The sequence below is a fragment of the Poecilia mexicana genome, unplaced genomic scaffold (assembly GCF_051168715.1).
Source record: "Poecilia mexicana isolate PSO_F unplaced genomic scaffold, ASM5116871v1 scaffold_3, whole genome shotgun sequence".
Taxonomy (NCBI): domain Eukaryota; kingdom Metazoa; phylum Chordata; class Actinopteri; order Cyprinodontiformes; family Poeciliidae; genus Poecilia; species Poecilia mexicana.
In genome coordinates this window covers 16,160,474-16,184,246 of record NW_028263372.1, presented here as the reverse complement: position 1 = coordinate 16,184,246, position 23,773 = coordinate 16,160,474, and positions in this window count along the sequence as shown.

Below are 23,773 nucleotides of genomic sequence, written 5' to 3'. Positions count from 1 at the left end.
AAAAAATTCAGCAGGCCACAGGAAAGCAAATGCAAATCATGAGTCTGTGGGTGTATGGTTATCCCCACAGTACCGAACTTCCAGCGCTAATGATGTAACCCTTTGCTCGCTGAAAAATTCTAATTTTAAAACTTGTATGTAAAATTTGAGTTGACATCTGGTTAAATTCATTTTTTTTTAACCAAATTAACGTTGAGATGGATGTCACCAAAGTCATGCTGCAATCAGATTTGAATGATTCAGAAGATTATGGTTGGGGTGAAAGCTTCCAAATGGGTTTGATATGGACTCGTCCAATAATTACAGGAATACATTTGCACTGCATCAACACATATTTTTTGTTTTTGTGCCAGGGTAATCTAAAAGATAAAAGGCCCAATTACAAATCAACTAAGATTGAGTGAAATCCTACCAGCAGAAAAGACAGAGCTCAGCAGACTGAAAGCAAAAGACAGATGGCACACAGACTCTCCATCAGTGTTGCTCTGCAGAGTGTAACATGCTTTCTGTTTGTGTGCTTTAGCTAATGTGTGTGTCCAGCACACAGAAAGGGATCCTGCTTCATCATGTAATTTGATTCCAGATCTTTCACACCCACAGATAGCCTGCTGAAACTAGATGTAACTATGAGGTTTGGGTGATAAATATGTGGACTACCACTGCTATTATTAGATTTTACCTTCATAATAACATTATTTAGGTGTCTGGAGTCAAAACTTGTAGACGTATGATTGCTGTGCTGTTGCTCTGCGCAGCACAGAAAGCCATCATTTACTCCGTTATCAATGCATGAGCTTTGCGAATGCGAACAGTTGGGTCAACAATTTGATGCTGTAAAATCCCCTTCACATGTCCATTTAATGAGGGACTGGAACAGTGGAGTTCCACTTTCCTTCTGCCCACAGGGTGATCTGCATGACAAATAGGAGGATCCAGCAAAGTTGTCACTGGTATTGCTCTCCAATTGTATTTCTCCCTAATGAAGAATTCCTATGTAACTAGAAACCACATTTTCAGGTTTTAAACCATAATTTAAATGGGCGAAATGGCCAATTTGGATGCTCACTTGTGTGACCTTTCCCAGACCTAGTGCTATGCAAAAGTTTAAAGTCATTTCTAGTGTCAGACTTAATAGAAAAAAAAACATATAAAGCAAATACCCAGTGTCTGAAGGTCACCATTTTAAGTGATGGAGAAAAGAAACCCAGCAAATACCTTGCAGAGAACCTGACACATTGTTCATCAGCTGATTGGTCTGCTCACTTTCATGAGTTTTCAGTTCATATATCTTTGGCAGTAATAGTATTATTTACTGTCTTTGGTAAAAATACTATTTCAGGTGTGTCCAACTGTTGTTTTTGCCAATTTTCCGAGATGCCGCATAACAACGAAGTGCAAATAATACTTTTCTGACAGGCTGTGTAGATCCAAAGTCCTGTAAAAATCATTATTTGCTAAATTGTCTGTTCTATGTAAACAAAACTCCTGGATTTAGGGACTCGAATGTTGAATGACGGCTTACGCAAACAAACAAAAAATGCTTAGGAGCTGAACTTTTTTTTAAGCTCAGCTTGAGCTTACAAAAATTGTTTTGCATGTCAGCCAGCAATTATCATTGCTACTACCAAGAGCAAGGTTTGTTAACAATGACTTATTAACAGCATTTACTAACTCTTCAATGGTCAAATACAACAAAACATTTACTGAATCTTCATCTCTTTATTTAGGCTGACTAAATGGTTTTAGTCCCACAGCTATGATCTGGTCTAATTTGTACTGAGTATTAAATAGAAAAGAGTATTAAATAGAGAGCAAATACAGAATACCAAAAAGCAAGCAGCTGGTATGTTTGATGAGTTCTTCTGTTGTACCGTAATTGTGAGTTATTGGTTTTTTTTTTGTTTTTTTTTGTCATAGTTTAAATAAATCCAACTTTATCACAGTTTTTTCTTTACTTTTCCTTTATTTGTTTTTGATTCCATTGGAAACACTTACTGGTTGCATCTATTTTATTCATTGAATAAAAGAAAGCTCGTAATAGTAACAAAAACAAGTAATTTCTTGTGAAACTGTTAGAGGAAAATAATGAGAGTAGTTTCTTACATCAGGTGAGCGAGACCTAGCAGCACCTGACACATCAAGCTGAAAACCAAGCAGTAAAGGGAACTCACTCCCCCCAAAAATCTGTTCAACTCCACAGGTAGCAATGCCGGTTCAACAGCCTGTGTTACCAAAAATTATACTGGCTGATGGGTGTTAAACTCCACTACGCTTATTACTGCTTTGAGATTAAATTCAGATATACAGCACAGCAATGAGATGCAAGTTTTGCTGCGAACCTACCATAAAAAACAAAGACACAGTGCTCTCTTACTCAATGCATATGTTCTTGAAGCTGTAAAGAATCCATAAGCATGGGAAAGAAGTAATGTAGTTTGCAGTTAAGCTGTAAGACCTGTTAATGGGTTTGCTGTGCAGTCTCTGTCTCCACGCACATCACATTCTCACTTGGTCAGCTGGCAGGCTCCTCAGCGGTTAGTCATGCATGTTGCTTTTTTCCCACACCCTTATCTTTCTGAGAGAGGCTATTGTTGTATTGAGCTGTTATGTGAAAAGGGCACAAACAGAAACCCAGGAAAGCAATTGTTTACCGTGCATTTTCAGACGTCAAACTCTTGAGATGACCTTCATGCAAACGTATGTCCACTCAACTTCATTTATGGATGGCAGGTTGCTGATGCCTGTGTGACATATTTGTATATTTGATCTAGGATATTCTGCCATGCTCTTGACACATTATTTATCGCTGGCATTCTCTTGTGTCAGGTGGAGGTTGCTGAGATAGACGGTGTTAAGGAGAGTTTGCACTGAACTTACAACAAGAGAAAGAGGATGTTTACAACTATTAGTCCCAACAAAGCATTGTGCTGTACATGAGCAGTCTAGATGCACACAACGGTCACACACCTACAGCATGCGGTATATATGACCCTTAATCCAAATTTAGGTGTTCCACTTGGTCTTTGCTGAGGTGTGTCTATTGTTGGACAAACAGTTTATCCCTTCTCGTAAATTTTCTAAACAAGAATCCAAGTTCTCATTAAACAGTTTTAACTGTCTTCTCAATACAGTGTCCTCACAACCTCTTTCCGATAATGGCTGTCGTGGGAGCTACATCCCAGCTACCGCCTGCCTATCTGTTGTGTAAGGGCTCTCTGAGGTATTGAAATATGTGACGGGGCCTTGTGCAGGGACTGTTGATGAAAATGCATGAGAGAGGTTTTGTCCTTCACTTATCAAACTTAGTACATTGAACTGTGTGCTGAATCACACGAGTGGGAGCTCAAATGTTTATCAGCTTAGAATTTAATCTGGCCACGGGAAGAAAACGTTTCGCTTTGTTTCTTTGTGAAACAAACTTTCTAGTATTAAGGGTGCTTTCACAGGTTTTATGTAATTTGTTAGGGCTCAGTTCGGTCAACATCCTTGCTTCCGCTGTACAAGCAAGTGTGAAGTTCATCAGTTAAATATATAGAATTAACAGCTTTAAATTTACATTGGCTAACACATGCATAACAAATGGAAAGAGGTATCATTTACATTTAAATTGTTTGACTGCAGCTGTTGAAACGTCTTTTCAACGTTTCTCCTTGTGCTTGGTAGGTCCTTAAAGAACAGCGTTGCTCTAATACATCATACCATCACGATAATGCTCTCCAATTATCTTGAGTCCATTCAGGGAATTAAATGGGGAAAAGGGACAAAGATCAGGCTGTCCTCATGAGTGCAAAGCTGTCAAACCACAGTGCTAAGCACTCTTATGTCTTTGAAGTGAGTTCAAAAGGCAAGGGCTGCGATTCAAAACTCTTCAGTCAACTGTTAATGTGTCCTAAAATTATGGCACCTCCACTCATTTCAGCATGACCTCTGGAGGCAAAATGTCTTTTCATGTTAAGGTTCACTAATGGTACCATTTAGGACGAGTTGTTCTTATCATGTAATCAACTGATTCTTACACACTTTAAAGCAATTGGAAGTTTTTGTGTTGATTTTCTAGAATAAAAGTGTTTCACCGATGTTTGGATATAAGGGTAAGTATTTAAACCTTAAAGAATTGTAAAACATTTTTTTTTAAATCTATGCAATGAAATTTCCCTTTCAGTGTTCCTAATACCAGAAATCTTAAGCAGCTTTTAGCTTATGTCGTATTAGATTATGACAGTGCAGCTTATCTTTACCTCAATCAATTTCAGTGGATAAAGTGGGAAAGGCAACAATGCAATTTAATCTCTGACAAAAGAAAATGGATGCTTGTTTGGTGTAAAGCACTAGAGTTGACGCATGCTTTCTTTCCACAGTCTCTCTGGAAATAACTGCAGATAAAAGGAAGTCATAAAGAACTTTGAAGAAGGTAACTTGAATTATTTTCTGTCATTTTAAGTTGTTGGAAATGCAAGCACACAAGACCGTTATTACTGTACCCCAACTTATATGAAAGTTGAGAGGTGCAGAGTTCTTCCTCAGATTTTGCTAAGACTTATGTGATATTTCTTACTTCACTATTTTACATGCTTAGGAAGCGATAAAGTAAGTCATGATTAGGAATAACTTCATGTCCTCTGATGTGTCAAACCTTGAGGAAGACTTATACTTTGTCTACAAAAGTATTTGTGTGAAGACAGCCTTGCTTATTATGGATTATGTTGGAATAAAATATTTTTGGCATTCTTCTTGGTCTCTATTCTTCAAATATATTGGTTACAATCTGTAAAATCCATTTAGACATCATAACAGTTAACATCTCATTTCTTGCTCATCAAACAAGTGTCACCAAACAAATTAGTCATGGAAAATCTACATACAGGGTATTTAAATAATTATTGTTCACTTATTGCAATCTAGGTAGTTTTTTTTTTCTGGAGTGATATTGAGATGGCGTACATTTCATTAAGTCCTTTACACTTTTTGTCTAACAGTTTTAAAAGTAATACATTGCAAACAAACCCTCAGAATGCAAACCTTGAGCTAGAAATGAAATCACTGATGGATCTCCATATATTTATTAAAAATTATCTTTTGTGTGATCCTTTAAATAGATTTTTGGTAGAATGTGAGACTCACTGGTTTATGAATGTTGACATAATTTAATTATGCTACATATTAAAAAAGAGAGAAAAAGAAAGAAACAAAAAACGCTAGCTCTGATACTGTAATTTTGCTATTTTTTTCTACTAATTGAAAATCCAGTGATAGAATTATTCTGTAAATCTTCAAAATAAGATACATTGATACATTTTTATGCATATAACAAGCCATAAATGGCCAAACACCTCATTATTTTCTCAAATACAGTCATAAAACTTTTTGGCCTAAAAATAAATAAAAATAAAATACACCATAAAGAAATATCACACTTCATTAGTTAATGCAAAATGTTATTAACTTGTAAGAGTAGCAAAATTCTTCACATTCGAAAGTATACACCCACACTGACTGCATGAACAGAAGCCATAAACATGCATTAAGCTAATCAGTGCAGAGCAAAATGAGAAAAATGAGACGGGATAAAGGGATGGCAATATGGACTGGGAAAGCCCATCCAGGACATCACAACCACTTAATGAAATCCATGGCTGCTAAACAATTAATACAAACCCACACTTTATTAAATATGCAATAAAGACTATTATGGCTTAGTGTGGAAGTAACAGCCATTCTAGCAAGCATTAAAGTGTCTAGCTCCATTTGAGGCTCATTTATGGAACCTCTCCCATTAAGGCTACATTAATACTGCAGGCACAGTTGAAGGGCATTGGAAAGTACTCATCTAAATATTAAAGATGGCTGTCACAAGAAAAATATGTTGTCAGCAGGCTGAAGAATTAGGGCTATGTAAATTTCATCACATCCCCTCACTTAATGACAAAGCAGAGATCAAAATGTCACGAAGGACAAAAAAGCTCCCCATATCTGATTTAAACAAAGTCAGACACAAGATTATTATTTAATGACTGCCTGTGTTCTAGGTGGAGACACACACACAGGGGAAACCTCACACACTTGTTTCGTTAAGTCTTCATTATGAAACTCCGATCATATATGTGCATCCAAATCCACACAACTTTTTTAAAGCTTTTTTAAAGTATTTGGGAAATCTTAGTGAAATGAAAGAGAAAGCATGTACAGGCATGACCTGATGAATGAACTTTGCACTTCCAGTTTTCACCTGGAGAAGCCTGGAAGCACTGAGAGAATGAAATCATGGTGTTTGATTTCTCCAGTGCTCTACTCCCGAGCAGAACACATTTTGACAACTTCTTCGATAAAAAGGCTTTTTTTTTTTTGTTGAAGCTTCCCTAAAGTATTCAGGAAATTTTCTTAAATATAAGAAGCTTGTGCACTCATGACTCCATGAATGAACTTTCCACCTCCGGTTTTGCTGGAAGAACTAATTTACAACATGAACACACTGTCCATTCACTGATTATTCTGATATTGAAACAGAGCATTGATAGTCTGATGTGGGTGAGTAATGAATGTTTACTGTGTATAGTGATGTGTTTGCTCCTATTGATTTGCATTTGTCACATTAAGTTTCAGAACATCAAATCAGTCTAATATTAATCAAAAACAACATACGTGATCACAAAATGTATTTTTTAAATGAAGTGTTTATTGTTAAAGGAGAGAAAATCCAAAACTTACACAATCTTCTTTCTAACTTGTTACACTGCAGTCAAAAGTGTCCTATTTCCATTTTCTATTCCTGGGTTGAGACTAAGTACAACTGCTGGTCCTTTTTCCTTATCAAGAAAACACTTGGACTGCATCGCAGCAGGCGACTTGATAGAGTTTGCATGTTCTCCCTGTGCATGTGTGGACTAGAAAACAAACTGATTTCTCAAGAGGTTTGAGAGAGGCATATTAATAAGATGTCAAACTTCTAAAACGTATGATGGTGTGCAGATTTTGTAATCATCTTTTTCTTATTTTTGTTTTCCTTGCAGCTGCAGACAAGTGGTGTTTAATCCTTGGTTCATGTACATCAGTATGAATTAACGCATCAGGGGGAAGAAAAAGAAAAGGTTGTATCTGACTACAAGGGTGAATTCACATCAACCCTGTTTAATACACTTTAATTGAAGTCTTGTCTGCTTGTCTAGAAAATCTGGTTTGTTTGGGGAGGTGTGAATGCACAATTGAAATCTTAGGTGGACAAAAAAGACCAAAGGTCTCGGTTTGAAAAAAGTGAACTCTGGGGCAATTTGAATGCATGTGTGAATGCAACGGCAGCGGAGACCACTCCAAAAGCAGGAAGTGAACTATGGTGCAGGAGATTCACTGGCAATAGGGGGAGAAATGTCTCATGGTCTTTCACCAAAGAAAAAAGAATATTCCTACAACTCTGATAATTTAACCCTCATTTTTTCTTTCATTTTGTGAAGAAGGAAGTTGAGCTCATGTTTTTGTCCCAACAGGAGTCTTGGCATGACAGTCCTTCCAGGAGTTGAAGACCTCACCTGCTGGTAATGTCTACATCTCATTCATTGCATCCACTGCAGTTTTTCTTCCAGCCTGGCATCAGAGAGGATGACGCCATCATCTGCTTTCTGCACCGATCTCTGACGCACCTGGAGAAGCCTGGAAGCACAGTGAGGATCATGTTGTTTGATTTCTCCAGTTTTGGAGCTCTCAGGAGTGAACCATCATCTTTCCCATTGGATACGGGACTACCTGCCCACAGTCAATGTGGACACTGTGCTGGTCTGCAATATGGGAGGCTCGTAGGGAACTGGGTAATCACTGTTCCTCTTCATTCTTTAAAATGTAGATTTCTCCATCAACTCCCAACTCTGCCACCTACAAATGTTCTCAAATGACACTTAAAGTACTATGTAAGATAAACAATATACATTTTGTTTGTTTGTTTTGCTTTATCCTTGTAATGTACTGAATAAAGTTATTCATTATACACTTCAAATTGGTTCATATTTATAACTATATTTTAGATATATATTATTTTTTGAGTGCCTTTTAAATTGGAAATTCCAATTTAGGTTAGTTTTTGATTGCTGGATATAGACATCAAAAGGATGTGGACATCAAAAGCATTTTTTCCATGTGTGGATGCCAGTTCTTTTCAAGTTCATCAATGCACTTCTCCTTTGGTCTGACATTATCATTAAAATGTAACATGAACTCAAATCATAATTATCATCACTACGTGTTCACAGCAGGTCCTTCCCGTGGAAGTATATCATTGGAACTGCCATAAGTAATGGCTGCAAAGTATAATTGAGTTTGATCATTGATCTTCATCTTTCGCCGTCACTTAGACTTTTCCCGGAAGAAGAGGAAATGTAGAACTCATCTTTCAACAGTCCGGTGAAGAATATTGAAAAAGAAGAATTCAAATTTACCAGACATGACGAACTCTGGAGCACTCGAGACGCTCAAGGGCCAGATACACAACTATTTATATTAAATGTTTTTTTTGTTTGTTTTTTTTTACTCAATACTAGAACACTGTCACAATTACCCTGACAACAACTTCCCAGTTGAGCTAATTTATTTTAAGACATGAAAGCAAAATACAACAAAAAAGTTCAGGAAAAATGAACAAAAAAAAAAAACAAAAGCATGAGCTTGAGTTGTTATTAGGAGGATGGGAAACAATTAGTTTCTGTTTTGTACTTTAAGGTTTAGACACACTGCTAAGGTAAGTCTCATAGGCCCAGCAGAACAAAAGCAAAAAGGATGTGATTTATGGGGTTCAGATTCACGCACAAACAGAACACATTCCTACAACATTGTCCAGCTCCCAAACCCTCCAAAAAAAAACAAAATAATTGATCTACTATAATTTAGTTAAATTACACAAGATACAAACTTAAGAGTAGCAAATATTTTGTGTGTATTTGTGTAAATGGATTCATCATAATACAGATAGTTTGAGACACAGTGATGTACTGTTTTAACAAGGCATCTTTCATTATCCTGATGGAAAATTATAGTGGTGCGGTAATAAATTATTAAAGAGGGAAAAAGTCTACTATTAACATAAAGGGAAAAAAATAAAGATTTGCCAAGATTAGACCTTACAAATTGAAGGTTAATTATTTTCAGTGAAAAAGAAATTAAAGCCTTGATGTCCTCTGTTTAAATGAACGGTTTGTCTTTTTCAGCCTGTCCTCGTCTGAGTTTTATCTGCTGCTCACTTTGTGAGAAATAAAAGTGGAACTCATTTTAGGAAGTCCTTTGATACAGATGTAAAAAGATAAATAAATATAACTCATGGGTCAGTGTCTCCTAAGACAAGCAGCCAAAATATTTTTTTTTCAGGGTTTACATGACAGACATAAGATCAGCAGCTGTTTTTTATTTTATTTTTTTCACTGACTGAAATAATAACACTTATGGATTTACAAAGAGATAAATGATCATCAGCTGAAATGGAGCCGTTTTAATATAAACGGCTCTATTTTTTAATAAAACTAGAAATTTGTACTGCAGTTTTATTTGACAATATACATGAAAATGTATCTAAAGCAGTATTATTTCCAAAATAAAGATAATGTCATTGCTCCGTTAGATATGTGAACAATGGTTTAGTATTAAAATAATATAATGCCTTTGCTAAATGCCAGGAATAAAGAACAAGATTATATATATATATATATATATATAAAGAGCTCAGCATGTGCACATCAGCTGTCACCTAGTAGGGCACTGCTTATCAGTTGATCATGTGGAAATGTGCATATGAAGCCAGATCTCTTGGTGGATGCGTTTCCTGCACAATAGCATAAAAAAGCAAAAGAATCGCAGACATCACATGCTATGAGCCCCTTTTAAATGTTAAATAAAATCCACAAAGGATACACCTGTGTATTATCACCTATAGCTCTTCTGCTTCACATGCATCACAGCTATTGAGACATCCTTCAAGATTTCGCACTGTGATCAATTTCCAGGTCACCGGCAGGAGGACGGATGAGAAAGGAGATGAGGAGGCAGGAAACAGGGAACAGATGAAAAGAGCCTGTTGTGTGCACCTTAGGTTTGCATCAGTCCCAGCTGCTCTGCATCTCTTTGATTAATCCCCAGCTGCTGCTGCTGAATGCTCCAGAGTATTTAAAGCAAAGACACCTTTCTTTCCACTTTCTCAATTTGTCTGATTGTTTTAACAACTGTGCAACAGACTAAATTTTCAAGTTATGCATGCAGCTTTTGGCTTTGAGGTTTTTCACTCCTTTTTAGTTCCCCTGGCTTTGGCCATCTCCTTCTGTAGTCTATCAATTTCCAACCTTTGTGTCTCAGTTACCCTGTGGTTTTTCACTGGCGAATGTTCTCAAAATTCAGACATGAACTGTTCAGTTGCCCACAGTTTTTCCCCAGCAGTGTGCTTGTTCTTCCTTGTCTCTAGAAAACTGCCTGCTGATCCCTTACTGTTTAGCTCCAAACTAATTTATTTCAAAGCTCCTCAGTGCCTACAGTTGCGTCCAGTTAATATAATCCATTCCAATGGACTTCTGGCTTCTGGAAAAATTAAATTAAAAACTGGAGCACTATGTTCATTTACAAGTTCATTTTGTGAGGTTTTATTTAGTACAATTAACGTTAATTTATTTTTTACTTTGATCTTTTGATCTTCCTCTGTATGTAAACTAGCTATAAATATCAGTTTATATAATTTTTTTCTTTTAGCTGTATCCAATTTTAAAGCTGGAGTATCTAACTTAACCCTCTAAGACCTGAGTCATTGCATCATGTGCATTATTCATTTCTCTTTGCTACCTGGGCTGATTAGGACCTAATTATTGCAAAAACAATGAATTATCTTTTTACTCAATGTAGTTTCAGAAAAAATATGTTTACATACGAGGACAGTTTTAAATGTCAATAGAACACAGTAAAATCACAATTGAATAATGATATGCAAAACTTTTTATTTAGTGCCTGTACACACCAACATATTTCCTGAATAATAAAGAAAAAGATAAACAACAGTTGTGCCTTTTGAGCAATATAACTGATTTTAAGTTCTGTTAACAGCTGCAGGAATGCATATGTCCATAACAAAATAAAAATCCTTATGAACATTTTGATTTCTTCAGTTTTAACTGTTAAATTAAATTTCTGAACAAGCCATGAAACATCTCAAGGGATAAAGCATCCAAGGGACTTGCACAACAAATGACCTCAACAAATCTATGTGTGAAAGGCTTTCTAACAGCTCTGACCTGCCTGTAAGCAGAGGAACATCTTGCATGTAAAACATTGCACTCAAGTCTTCCTTGGGCAGTCTTTTACTCTGCAGTGTGCTGAATTTTTCAAGTTTACTGCCTCTGTCAGATGGGCATTAGCCCTCCCTTGGACTGAGAGGGGGGTACTGCATGCACTTGCTGCCTTTTCCCTTGGACTAAGACGTCTGGGTCATCTTCCTGCGCTGAAAAGTCTGAGATGTTGTTGTCATGCTGAGCCAAGAAGAGCTTGGCCACTACCATCTGAAGTGCAATAAACCACATGATGTTCCTCCTTGGTGTGCCACCTACAGTGATCTCTTGGCAGTGAAGTGGCCTGCTGTTGGCTAAAGCCAGACCTATAAAGACTTTGGATGGATGTGAAGAACCGATCACCGTAAACCTTTGTATTAGGATGCAGAGTCTGAGACAGACGACCTACCACCAACCCTCCCAAGCCCAGATCATTTGGTTCTTCAACGTGCTCAAGGAATGCACCTGCACCTTGATAAATGTCAAAGTCTAGCACAATCCCATCTGACGTTGCACAAACAGTTTTTCATGCCAACTGGGTTTGGTTTCATCGGCAGATATTGTCGACATGGACAAGCTCCTTTGAATGGAATCAATAGAAATGCATTATGTTTGAGGCTGAGATCTGCAGCCTTTCAGAATGCGGTTCAGAAATGGCCTCGCTTTCCAAGATTTATCTTGCTGTCTGATTTTTTTGGAACGTCAACGAGCACTTTGAGTGATCCCCTCAGTTTGAAAAATCTGTTAAGTGTGAACTTTTCAGTGATGGCAGGGAATCTCAAGGCTTTGGACCAGAACATCCTGATTGCAGGATACAGTACACAAGACATCAAAATATAGGCAAAAAAAAAACAAAAAAACATCAGTTGATGTGCTTAGTGGGTCCCCACTTCTAGCCAGTGATGAAGCAATAGATCAGTCTGCAATAATTTTCATCAAAGCTTTGTCAAGATACCTGTCTATGTGATCCAGTGGGGTCCAGCCCTCTCTTTCCTGCACGTTACCCCTCATGCTCAAACTGAGCCCGATTCGGTGTTGGCGGAGATACTTTCCAACACATCCTACGCCCTTTCTTGAATTGTTCTTGATGGCTTGGTCCAGGTTTTGTTTCTTCGAGGATATTGTCTAAGGCATCACCCTCTTCTTGCTGTCACAAATCGTCTGGGAGTCCATGATCTGGCAATGTTACGATCTGAACGATATCCTTCATAATCATCAAAAAGACGTTTACGCCCCTGAGAGCAGTAGAGAGCTGTGGAATGGGGTCTTCACACCCACTACTGTCCTCCTCACTGCTGCATGGCTGTTGTTGAGGTTCATATTCAGCATTTCCCACTGGATCATTGGTGTCTGACAAAGCCACCTGAGTTGTCTCCACCAATTAACCCCAGTAACTTCATTACTTCTGACAAAGAATAACGCTCTGCAAAAAAAGTCATGAGAAAAATCAAATAAAAATCTTTATTATATTTTCTTGTTCTGTAGTTAGTACTAAAATCATCTCAAAATATGTTTTCTTACATTTTGTTGCTAGCATTTATAACATAAACTATTTTCCACAAAACTATGTCCCTCTGTCCACATATGCGACATACTGGCGATAGGGTAATTTTGTAAAATCTGTCTACAATAACAAACACTGAACACTTTCATAAATGTCTTAACAAGAATCAACCATAAAAACTATTTTAATTTTATTTTTTACCTGGTCACGGTTTGAATCGGGATCTGCCTTGTGTGGTTCTGGGTATGCTGTCAGCCATCTTGCAACCTGTAATGTGTTATGCTCTTCTACTAACACTTAGTGGCAGTATGATGACCTTGTATGTGGAAACCAGGCCCCAGGTAGAGCTAGATTTAGTATTGTTTAGACAGCTCAAAATGTGTCGTCCTGGCTTCCGCATCAGTGGTCACCAAAACCATTTGTTCAGCCTGTTCCTGGACAAATGCTGCTGGACAATGTTGACGGCGATGAAGCACTTTGAGGGAGAACCAGATACAGTGCGCGCACATCTCCGCAGAGTCAAAGGCTGCTTGGGCATGTTTCAGCCCAAGACACCACACATGACGGGTATGTGTCCCAACTTGAAATTTTGTTGTCACACGGGCAGGTTTATGCCTGTGGGACTCCCCTTCGCTTTACTAGATTACCTGGAGGTCAGCATGTTTCAGGGGGGTGGCTATAAAGTTACGAAAAAGAAATAGCTGGCGACAGCTAAGCTACCCTGTAGTGGTTTGACTTGGAAAGGGAGGGGGCGAGTTGTGACTTCAGTAGGTAGTTTACAGCAGGAATATTGCTAATCTTGGTCGGCAAATGTACAACCTTACGGTGAGTCTGCGTTTTTTTTTTTTTTTTGTATTTCTATTGGAGACCAGCTGTTTGCTGTGATACCGAACAAAAAACCCCCAAGCCAAGCGCCCGGTGACCGAGCTTGCGCCGTCTGTGGACAGTTTAGCTAGACTCAGAGAATGATAGTACCTTTACGAAGCTGGTTGGAACTTCTGTTCGTTGCGAGAGAAGAGGTTTTTGAGTAAAATGTCACTGCAGCATCAGCCCTCTAGGAGTCTGATGCCGACATGCTTAGCATAACGTAATAGGAGCTTCTGATGAGGTTACGCCAGGGGCGCTGCCATTGTGAGACATGAAACAAATGCTATGAAAGAGAAACCATCTCACATATGCTTTTTTTATAACAAGGACCTGCCTTATATGCAACATAAAAAAATTCCTCAGACGAATAAACAGTACTGTAGAAAATAGATGGATTTGGATTTTTTTTGGATAAATAGTCACACTGTTAGTCCAAAAACATTTGCTAAATTGCATTTCTCCAAAACAAGTCTCCATGTAGGATTTCTTCTACTCGTCTTTTTGCATGGTGCTCTTTGTGTCTTCATAAGCACCTCCTGAATGCATGAATCAGTGCTGTTGAATCAGCAAGGTCACAAGTCTTGGCTGCACATGGTTGTCTACTGCCAGGTCTTGTGGAGCTTGGCAGTCTGTTACAGCTGACATTTATGTCACAAAATACAACTTTTGCTATTGAGAGCAAGCAATTTTTTTTTTCTGAAGCTGGCAGCTCTCGCTGTCGGTCCAATGCTGTTTTCCACGGTGGTCCAGAAGGGTTAACATAAAGCCACAATACAAATACAAGGCATTAACTACTATAGGGAAGGCAATCCAGTAACTAAATACTTCAGTCAGCTTTGACTTCAAACACCTAAGTAATGTGTACACAAACAGATTTGAATACTATGTGTTAAACTGGTTGAATGGTTACACCAACAACAATGTATTTTTCCCTTGGGTTTTATATGCAAAGCAGTCATATTGAATTTAGAGTTGGCTGGGATCTCAGCTTTGTTTTTGTTGTTTTTTCTGTTTTTAGTTTTTTCCTAATGGAATTATGAATGTCTGACTTTAAAGTGCAAATCATATACACCCTATATGCCAAAAGCATGGAGGTGGTGCCTATTTCCAGCAGTCATGGACAGATTGTCATTTCAGCACACGGAAACATAGAGACACTCCGGACAAATAACCTGACACATGCACACGTACAACCGCACACACACCCATATCTAGGAGCAATTTAGGGATTCCAATTAAACATTCATGTTTTTGGACAGTGGGAAGAAGCCGGCATACCCACGCCTGCACACGTAGACCACTCAAACTATATGGAGAAAAACTCAAACTGGAATTTGAATGCAAGACCTTTTTGCTGCAAGTCAACACTGATACCAACAGGGATCCTGGGCATCCTCACCAAATGAGACATTTGATTTTAATATGTGAAACTGGTGATGTATTCAAACTTTAGCACGGTCAGGAAATCTGCCAGGAAGTTCCAACTAGTAATTTACTAATGATCAAAATGAGAAATGGAAACCATTAAAAAGATCTGAGGATGAAGCATTGTAGTCAAAGTCAGAATCTGTTGTCTCAAGTAATGAGACAATATTTTCTGCTTAACATTTAAAACATTTACGTTAGGATAAGAGCTTCCATTCGGCTTCCATTTGGTATTTTTCTTTTTTTTTTAAATATTTCTAATGGACTGGCATTTGGCAATTCAGTGTATTAATCACGGCTACGGTCACAGGCTTTTTGCCACTACAAAATACATTTGAACATTTTTTTTTTTTATTCTTATGTGTCATCAAGCAATAACTAAATCCACAAGCACATCCGAGTTGTTTCACTTTTCTGTATTAACAGACTGCAGTGTTAAATGAGTGAACTTATCAGTTATAAATAAGGTTAAGCCTTTAGTGGAATCCTTTGAGATTTGATCAATGGTTTAGGCTCTGAGCACTGTTGGGAACCAGTTTACTAAAAAGAGAACATAGTGTCTTATTACCGCAGTCTTACCTTCTGCCACTGTCACATAATGGTGTAATCTGTTGAGAGGTGGAGAGAGTAATATGGCCACATATCTCAGGAGGTTTCAAAATACTGTTCCTCTGAAATCCCAAAATTGGACTGATTTCATGGCGCATCACCCCAGATATGCCAATGGAGCGTGAAATTGAGTCACTCAATGTGAAAAAATGAAGAAAAAAAAACAGATTTTTTTTTCTTTCCCATTCCTCTGCAGAGAAGCGTGTGGAGATCCTTTTTTTTTTCATTTCACCCATATGCAGGCGCTGCTTTGGTCTTTCATTTCCAAAGCAACTGAGTGAAACAAGCCTGTATATTATTGACAAAAACAACCATTTTACATGAAGGAAGTAGCCTTTCACAGCTAATCAGCAAATGTATGACTATGAATAATGTCGTTCCCAAGGCATGATGGCAAAAAAGATATTTGATAAAAAGATGTTTGATGGATGGATTTGAGATTAGAGGGGGGCTTACTGCAACAGGTGTGGTTAAACTTGAATATTCAGTTGTGACTTCTCATCAACCAAAATGCAACAAGCAAAATATGACACACATACGTTTTTTCAAAGATATGTTCAGTGAGTGACTCCTAAGAGAGCAGTGCATTGCAGTCCTGGTTGTGCCTGGAAATAGTTCTGCAGCACCACCAACACTTTGATATTTACCTTATTTTTAACTCCTACATAGTGTTGCTAAAATTATGTTGTGATTCAATTCCAGTGTGCAGAATTTACAACCTGTTTGTAGTAGGTATGATGTCGGAAGCGGGATATTTTATGTGGAGTACAAAAACATGTAAAATCCATACTTAGAACTTGTTCATAAAGGACCATGCTCTTATTTTTGGTCAGGTGGGAGGTCTTTCCTGCAAACATTGTATCAGGAAACCACCTACGTTGTGCTCTGTTACTCTATTCATGTCATAGACACTATATACTCTCATTTAAATATCACCATCTGCTGTGCATTTTTTTTCATATGACAGGTGATTTTTGGATGCAAATTCATTACTTCTTTACAGTTTTAGCTGATGCTTCTGTCTGCTCCAGCCAACGTTTACATTATTTCCGCATTTCCCTCTACTAAAACAACAAGCAAAAACTGACTTAAATGTCACAAACTGAAATCCCACGGTCCAACCGGCTTGTCTGCAGTAGACGGGGTCATTACATGAAGTTACAGCTGTTGGGTACTAACATATTCAGTTTTTAACATTTTGAATGTATTTTTTACTTTTCAGACTAGAATCACAAGTGTGTGTGCGTTTGCGTGGGTGTGTATAAACACGTTCTTTTAAAAAGACTAAGTACTGAAAAAAAAATTAACAAGTAAGGAGTTTTTACTTATTTTTCCACAATTCAATCCTCAACAAGTCATCTTTGGCAGATATTCTCGCTGTTTTCACAAGCAAAACTAAGGAAGTTTTAGGGGTTGGAAAATGTCAATAATCATATACTCATATAGTCACATACAGTGACACATGCCTTGTATGAATTAAATCATCCTCAGTAATGGAAAGAAATTAAATCTGCACACAAATCTGTGTGCAAAATATCAGCCTTTGTAAAAATTAATAAGGACTGAAAAATAAGAAATCTTTTTTTTTTTTTTCTGTTTTCACATGCAAGGCAGTAAACTTCATGTAAAAGTCAAACTGAGTTTTCACACTGTGTGTAATTACGAGTGTGAATTTTGACCCCATCTTTATATCACAAATGGATTGGGTGCTGACAGCTCAATCTGGTAATCAAACTGTCAAATCAAAGGGCAGGCGATTTTGTTCCCTTCAACTCCACTGCAGGTCGTGAAGGTGAAATTTGCAGGGATGCAGTAATTGTTTTTGGGAGTGTAGTTGATATCCAAAGTCAGATCTAATAGATTTCAGACCATTGAAAAAGAAACTTAATTAGGAATATAAACAAGGCAGCAAATGCAAATCAGATTACAAATGACTCAAGGACAAACGGGATAAAGACATATAATCTCTATTTTGATCCAGTGGGAAACATAAAAAGATCATCCTGCACTGAATCATACCTTGGAGTGGAATCACTTTATTTTATCTGTGGATCCTTTAAGCTAATGTAGTATTGAGGCAATGTCCTGGTTTGTATGATGGATTGCAGGTTTAAATGTTTTGATATATTTATTCAGAATAACCACAGCTTGAGGTGACGGTGTAAAATGGCTTAGCTTTGATAGCAAAAATATTTGAATGAGATCAGACAGAATCTCTAATAACCCCTTTTGTTATTTTCTGCAGCTTTTCTAAAAAATATAAATGTCATATGAGGATTTTATTGGATGGTAGGTTCCAAGTACATTTTTTCTTCACTTTTTCTCTCATACAGGACAGTAAGGACATTTGCACCGTTTCCTTCCAGATACATTTGTGATAGTATGGGGTGATGGTATGGGGTGCAGCCATAGATGCAGTTATAGTATAAGACTTTCCCATAGATATCATACAATCCCTCAATTCATCATCAAATGCCATAATCAATCAAGTCAAGGACTGAACTTAGGTCAAGCACAGTGCCCAAAGCAATCTCTATTCATCAGACCTAACCTTGAAATGGCCATCTTCTCAACTGCTTTTTTCCAGTGACACGTTTAATGCATAAGAGACGTAACATTAGCTCTGTGACGGACTGAGACCGGTTCACGGATCAAAGATTAAAAGGATGGCATTTGTTATATCTGCAGTGTGGTACTTTTAAATACAGTGTGGTAGCCAAGACAACTAGTTGAAAACCTGTTCATTGAATGATTCGGTTTTTGTTACACGCTGAACAAATGTTTTGCAATTACCCTTCCAGAAAGACCTTTAAAAATGTTTTAGAAGTTAGAAACTATAACTAAACACAAGTAAGCACAACCCAAACATTGAGAGATGGAAAAAGCAAAACAAGTTGAAATGAAGGATGTTGTAGCATATAATCTATCCATGCCAAGCCCATCAAGAGAACTAAATTTAAGACAAAAACTCGCAGTCTTTGCCTTTCAAGTTGTAGGGGCAATTTGAGCAGTTTTAACTGATTCTGTCCCCGTCTGCCCTGGCCAGATTCATCTCCATTAGCAGATCCTGTGCGACTCTTCTCTGTTTTTTGTAATCACTTCAGGGGTAGTACAAGCCATGGATTGTGTGCAAGCAATTTGATTGGCAGTAGACTGCATTTGTTGATTTACATCACTGCCTACTCCAAAAAAGAAAAAAAAAAAAAAAATCCAACATTTCAACCGCCGCAGTAAACTGATGGAACCACAGTCTGCTATCACAGAGCTGCTCAGTGTGGAGGAGCATAAGTATGACTTGAATCAGAATGACTGGGATTTTGCTGGTCTGCAAGCAACATGCGTCTCTGAAGAACATGAACGCAATTAAGAAGTGAGGAACTGTGCAGCTCTGGTCAAAGTTCTGTCGGAATTACAGTTTTGCACAGGCTGGTGTGAAACATTGGAGCTATTAGTTTGGCTTTATACTCATTTTATTGTCGTTTTAGTTTAAATAAAGTGCAGGTTCTCCAAAGCATAGCAAACAGAAAAAAAAGATGCCAAAAAAAAAGCAGTGAGTGCGATGCAACTGATTCAGTTTATGCATCCAGGACTGAGCTGAAACTGAGCTCTACCAGGTTTTCTGGGATTGCAGCGCTACATCACAAGCAGAAGGCATTCTGAAAAAGTTTGTGATGGATATACAAGTTCTACATTTTCAATCAATCTGTTGTTTCGCAAGTTATTGTAGAACAACAGATTATATTGTTACTATATAAGATATTGTGTATCAGATGGGTGATGACAAAACACACGTGTAAAATAATTTGAGGGAAATGGTGCAGTTCTTCTTGGTGAGCAAATTTAAAAGCAGATAGTAAAATTGATTTTCCTGAACTGAGTTACAAGACAAGCTGTAGACAATCAAATCAACCAACTTCAGATCCAATATAGAAAAATTATATTGGATTCTGTAATGCTGAAAAGTAAGTCTATTCCAAATGTTTGCTTGAATTAGCAAATAAATAAATAAATAAATAAACTTGTTTGAGTGTAAATGTTTTCATTTTTTAGTGAAAATGTTCAAATCCACAATAAATTAGTCTTTGTTCTGCGTTATTCTCTGAGGGCCCTGGAACTCCTTAAAAATAAAACACTGGAGTAGCAATACATTATATGTGCCACTGAAACCTCTCTGATTTACATTACTGTGCTCAGTGTGGGGACCCCTTAAAATAGATACCAACAGATGGTCACAGCAGACAACTTGGCCTCTTTCAGCAAAAGAGTGGAAAAAATTATGGAAAACATGATGATTTCATTGCTGTTATTTGGCAACGAGAAAATGGCAAATGTTCCTGTGGGTCGTTTTAGATTTTAGTAGCGTGTTTGGGTCAGGGGTGTAGATTATTGACAAAAACAACGTGCAATTTTTTTCATCTTCTTGTGTCAGAGCTATGACTATTTTATAATGAAGGAATATGTCTTTTTGACAAGCAATGCTATTGCATCAGTGTTTACTGGCTTGCTTAATGCTGCTCCTATGACTGAGACAGTGTTGTCATTGTTTTATAAATATAGGCCTACACAGCAAAGCAAATGTCACTTCGATGGTGTTAAGAGCAAATATCGCCTTTAAAATGCATGAATACTTGACATGTGATATGCAGTAAATGGAGCATTTAGGGTTATGCAACCAGGAATGAAAAGCCCTTGACCATGAGCCTTCATCTTTTCCCAGTGTTTTTAACTTGACTTTTAACATTTTACACACTCGGTCACTGTTTCATAATAACTGCCATATAAAAGTTGTGATCCAGTGACAAGGTTGAACATAATGAGATTCTTCTTGTGGATTTATTGCAGCTGACAGGAGTTTTTACTCTGGCTAGACACAGTTTGGCGACCTCCGCTTAAAGATTTAATTTAAACTTACAAACAGGAACAAGATAATTCTGCCTTATTCTTTAACATTAATCAGTCATCCACCCACTACATGACAAGATTTCCACTAACAAAATGCTTTATGCTCTAAATTTATTTCCTGTTCTTAACATCTGACTTCCACATAGAAATGAAGTGAATTTTTTTTCTGTACTGATTTGGGTGTTTTTAATTCCCCCCAAAAAACTGAATGAACTGTAAAAGTCTGAGGTAGATAAATGCTTATATGTGAAGTAAAACTAAAAATCTATAATTAATGTCCTTATCACTTCTTCAAGGACAGATTAGAGAGATTAGAATATTGTGGTGATGTACTTATTTTTTTTTAGTTCATCTGTAAAGAAATGGGTCACTTTTTGGTGTCTTTTGCATTATAGTTGCAAATGTTGGATTTCTCTGTTGTCTTACCAACACCAACTCGTGAGCTGACTTTTCCAAAATCAATCCAAATGACTCAATGTTGTTGTTTTTTCTGATTGGAGAAACAATTTCTGTTGGTTTTATCGAACACTAGAATTTTATAGATTACGAAACATATTCCTTTTTAACCTTGCACGTTCAACCTCAGAAGCAGTTTTTCCATCCTGAGCAAAATAATTATTTTTTATTACTATTATTTTTCATGAAAGATGTAGACAATATGTTTGGTCTTGTACCCCTAAGTAAGTGCATTTGAGCACTACTGCATGCATCTGAGATAAACAAGTTGGCAACACTTTATTTGAAGGGGGGTGAAAAAGACTGTCATGACACTTTCATGAACATGAATAAGCCTTCATGAATATTTATGACTGTTGTCATAAAGCGTCATTCGGTAAATTATGACACTTTTAATACAAAGTTGACATTATTCAAAATGTCTTTGTTGTGACAACTTGACATTAACCAATAAATCATTACTGTTTAAACTTTACCTTTAATAACATAAAGATACCTAATTTTTAAAGTGCAATCAGTAATACTTTTATAACAAATTTATATCAGTAATGATTTCTTGGTTACTGTCAAGTTGTCATAACAAAGACATTTTGAATAATGTCAACTTTGTATTAAAAGTGTCATAATTTACCGAATGACGCTTTATGACAACAGTCATAAATATTCATGAAGGCTTATTCATGTTCACGACAGGTGTTATGTCATGTTTATGAAAGTATCATGACAGTCTTATTCACTCCTCTTCAAATAAAGTGTTAAGTTAAATTTTATTGTGAACCAAAAAGAAAAAAAAAAGAAAAAAAATATTTCAGGTGTATATAGAATTTCAAAGAGAAAATCTAATCAGTGATTATCCTTCTGGTGAGAATTTCAGATTTTTTTTGAAAGCCTTATCGGCTTGGAACCCTTATCTGTGTGACTCTATTGATTGCTCGATGCTCTAACCACGGTGTATATGGAACGGCACTCAACGAACAGGAAGGCACTGCTTGTATCTACAGTACCGATACCCGTGTGTCATCTCTGAAGTACAGATGGGTATCATCTGTCTGTCTCATCCTTTTGTTATACGCTATTCCTCTTTTCTACATGCTGCCTACAGGCAAGGACCTAATGAGGTCGGAAAGAAGCTTCTTAAATGTGGACGAGACTAGGAAATTCACTTCTCTTGTCCAATTGAGAATACTTAAAAGAATGACTAAAATTTTATAACTTATCATCTTTAATAAATCAAATGCCCATCGTTTTCTGAATTGCAGATGACACGTTCCTTCTGTGACTCTTAATCTTATAAGCATATTACAGAGAATGTGCCTGAGCCAATTACACATGATGAGAAAAGGATGTCTGAGTTCTGTCTCGTCGCATTACAAATCTAATTCTTCACACGAATCATTTACATGTGACCCCTGTCTCACCTCCTAAGTTTTGCTAGCTGAGGTTCACTGTCCCCTGACGCCATGACACGCCACTAAACTTATTACATTTCCACACGACGGACTAATGTTTAGAGAAGTTAATTTATGGGTCTGTCATACATGGCGTGCTTTCGGTGGGAGACGGAGAACCATGTAAACTCGGGCATTAGAAGAACATTTTATAATAACTTAGCAGATGGAGGTGCGCAAACAGAAATATGACAGACACTCGAGGGACGGACATTTCTGGCAATCAGTCTGCATTCCAGAAATTATGGACTTTTTGGCATCTTAAAGAGGATTACTGATGATCAAACAAGGACATTAATATTTTAAAAGCCCTCTCTCTTTTAGTACTGCCAGCTATTCAACAAATAGCAGGTTAAATGATCAATCATGTCTACCATTAAATAAATCATGAACAGTTTTTCTTCTTGAAATTGACTCGTTTCAAGTGGATTTGTTGAATGCGGTTGCTTAAAAAAAATCCTTGTGTGAACTGCTTCCACTTCATTTGCTCAATCAAGAGGTACATTTATTGCACTTGAAGCCGTAATCCCAGTGATCACAAAAGCTCCCATCTCTCTGCACTCCCCTATCATATTGTCAACATATCTGATATTGACCAAGTGCTCTTTCATTTCCCACAATCCAGAGGTCTACTCAAACCAAACGGAGCTGGGTGCGCTCTGGTTACAGTTGCAATATAGGCCCAGGATAAAGGAGCTAAAATAAATACACATCTAGTACAATTGTAGTTCATTATTTCTGAATTGTTTATCAAAATAACTTGAGATTTTGAAAGCAGCAGACCCTATCAAAGCAATTATTTCCTTGGGCTTGCCACACTTGACATGACAATGCAGAAAAACCAATATCATTTTACTCCTTAGCTACTACAATTAATAATAGTCTCTCTGGAACGCATGCCTGAAGAGCACTCTGCCCCATAGGGGATAAGCAGATGTAATTATTCTTCTTAATTAGTGGTCTAAAAGTATAGCTGATTAAGTTGTGAGATGGGACTTTGGCTAATTCAATTTGGGCCACACTCAGAACCAGTTTGAAAGCACCACTGAAAATAACAAGTCCTGCTGTGCAGCCAAGAATAAAACACCCAGACTCCTAGATTTCACCTCTGCGATTAAAGTAGGTGATCTGACTGTTCATCAGCCACAGGTACATGGCTAAATTTGGCTATGCGCCTTCTCAGAGACATGATAAGGTTTGGGCTTGTTTACAATGTCGAATTACAATTCAGACCTGGCCAACAAACATCACACCTTATGTTGCTGTGTAATTATTTGATTAGCATC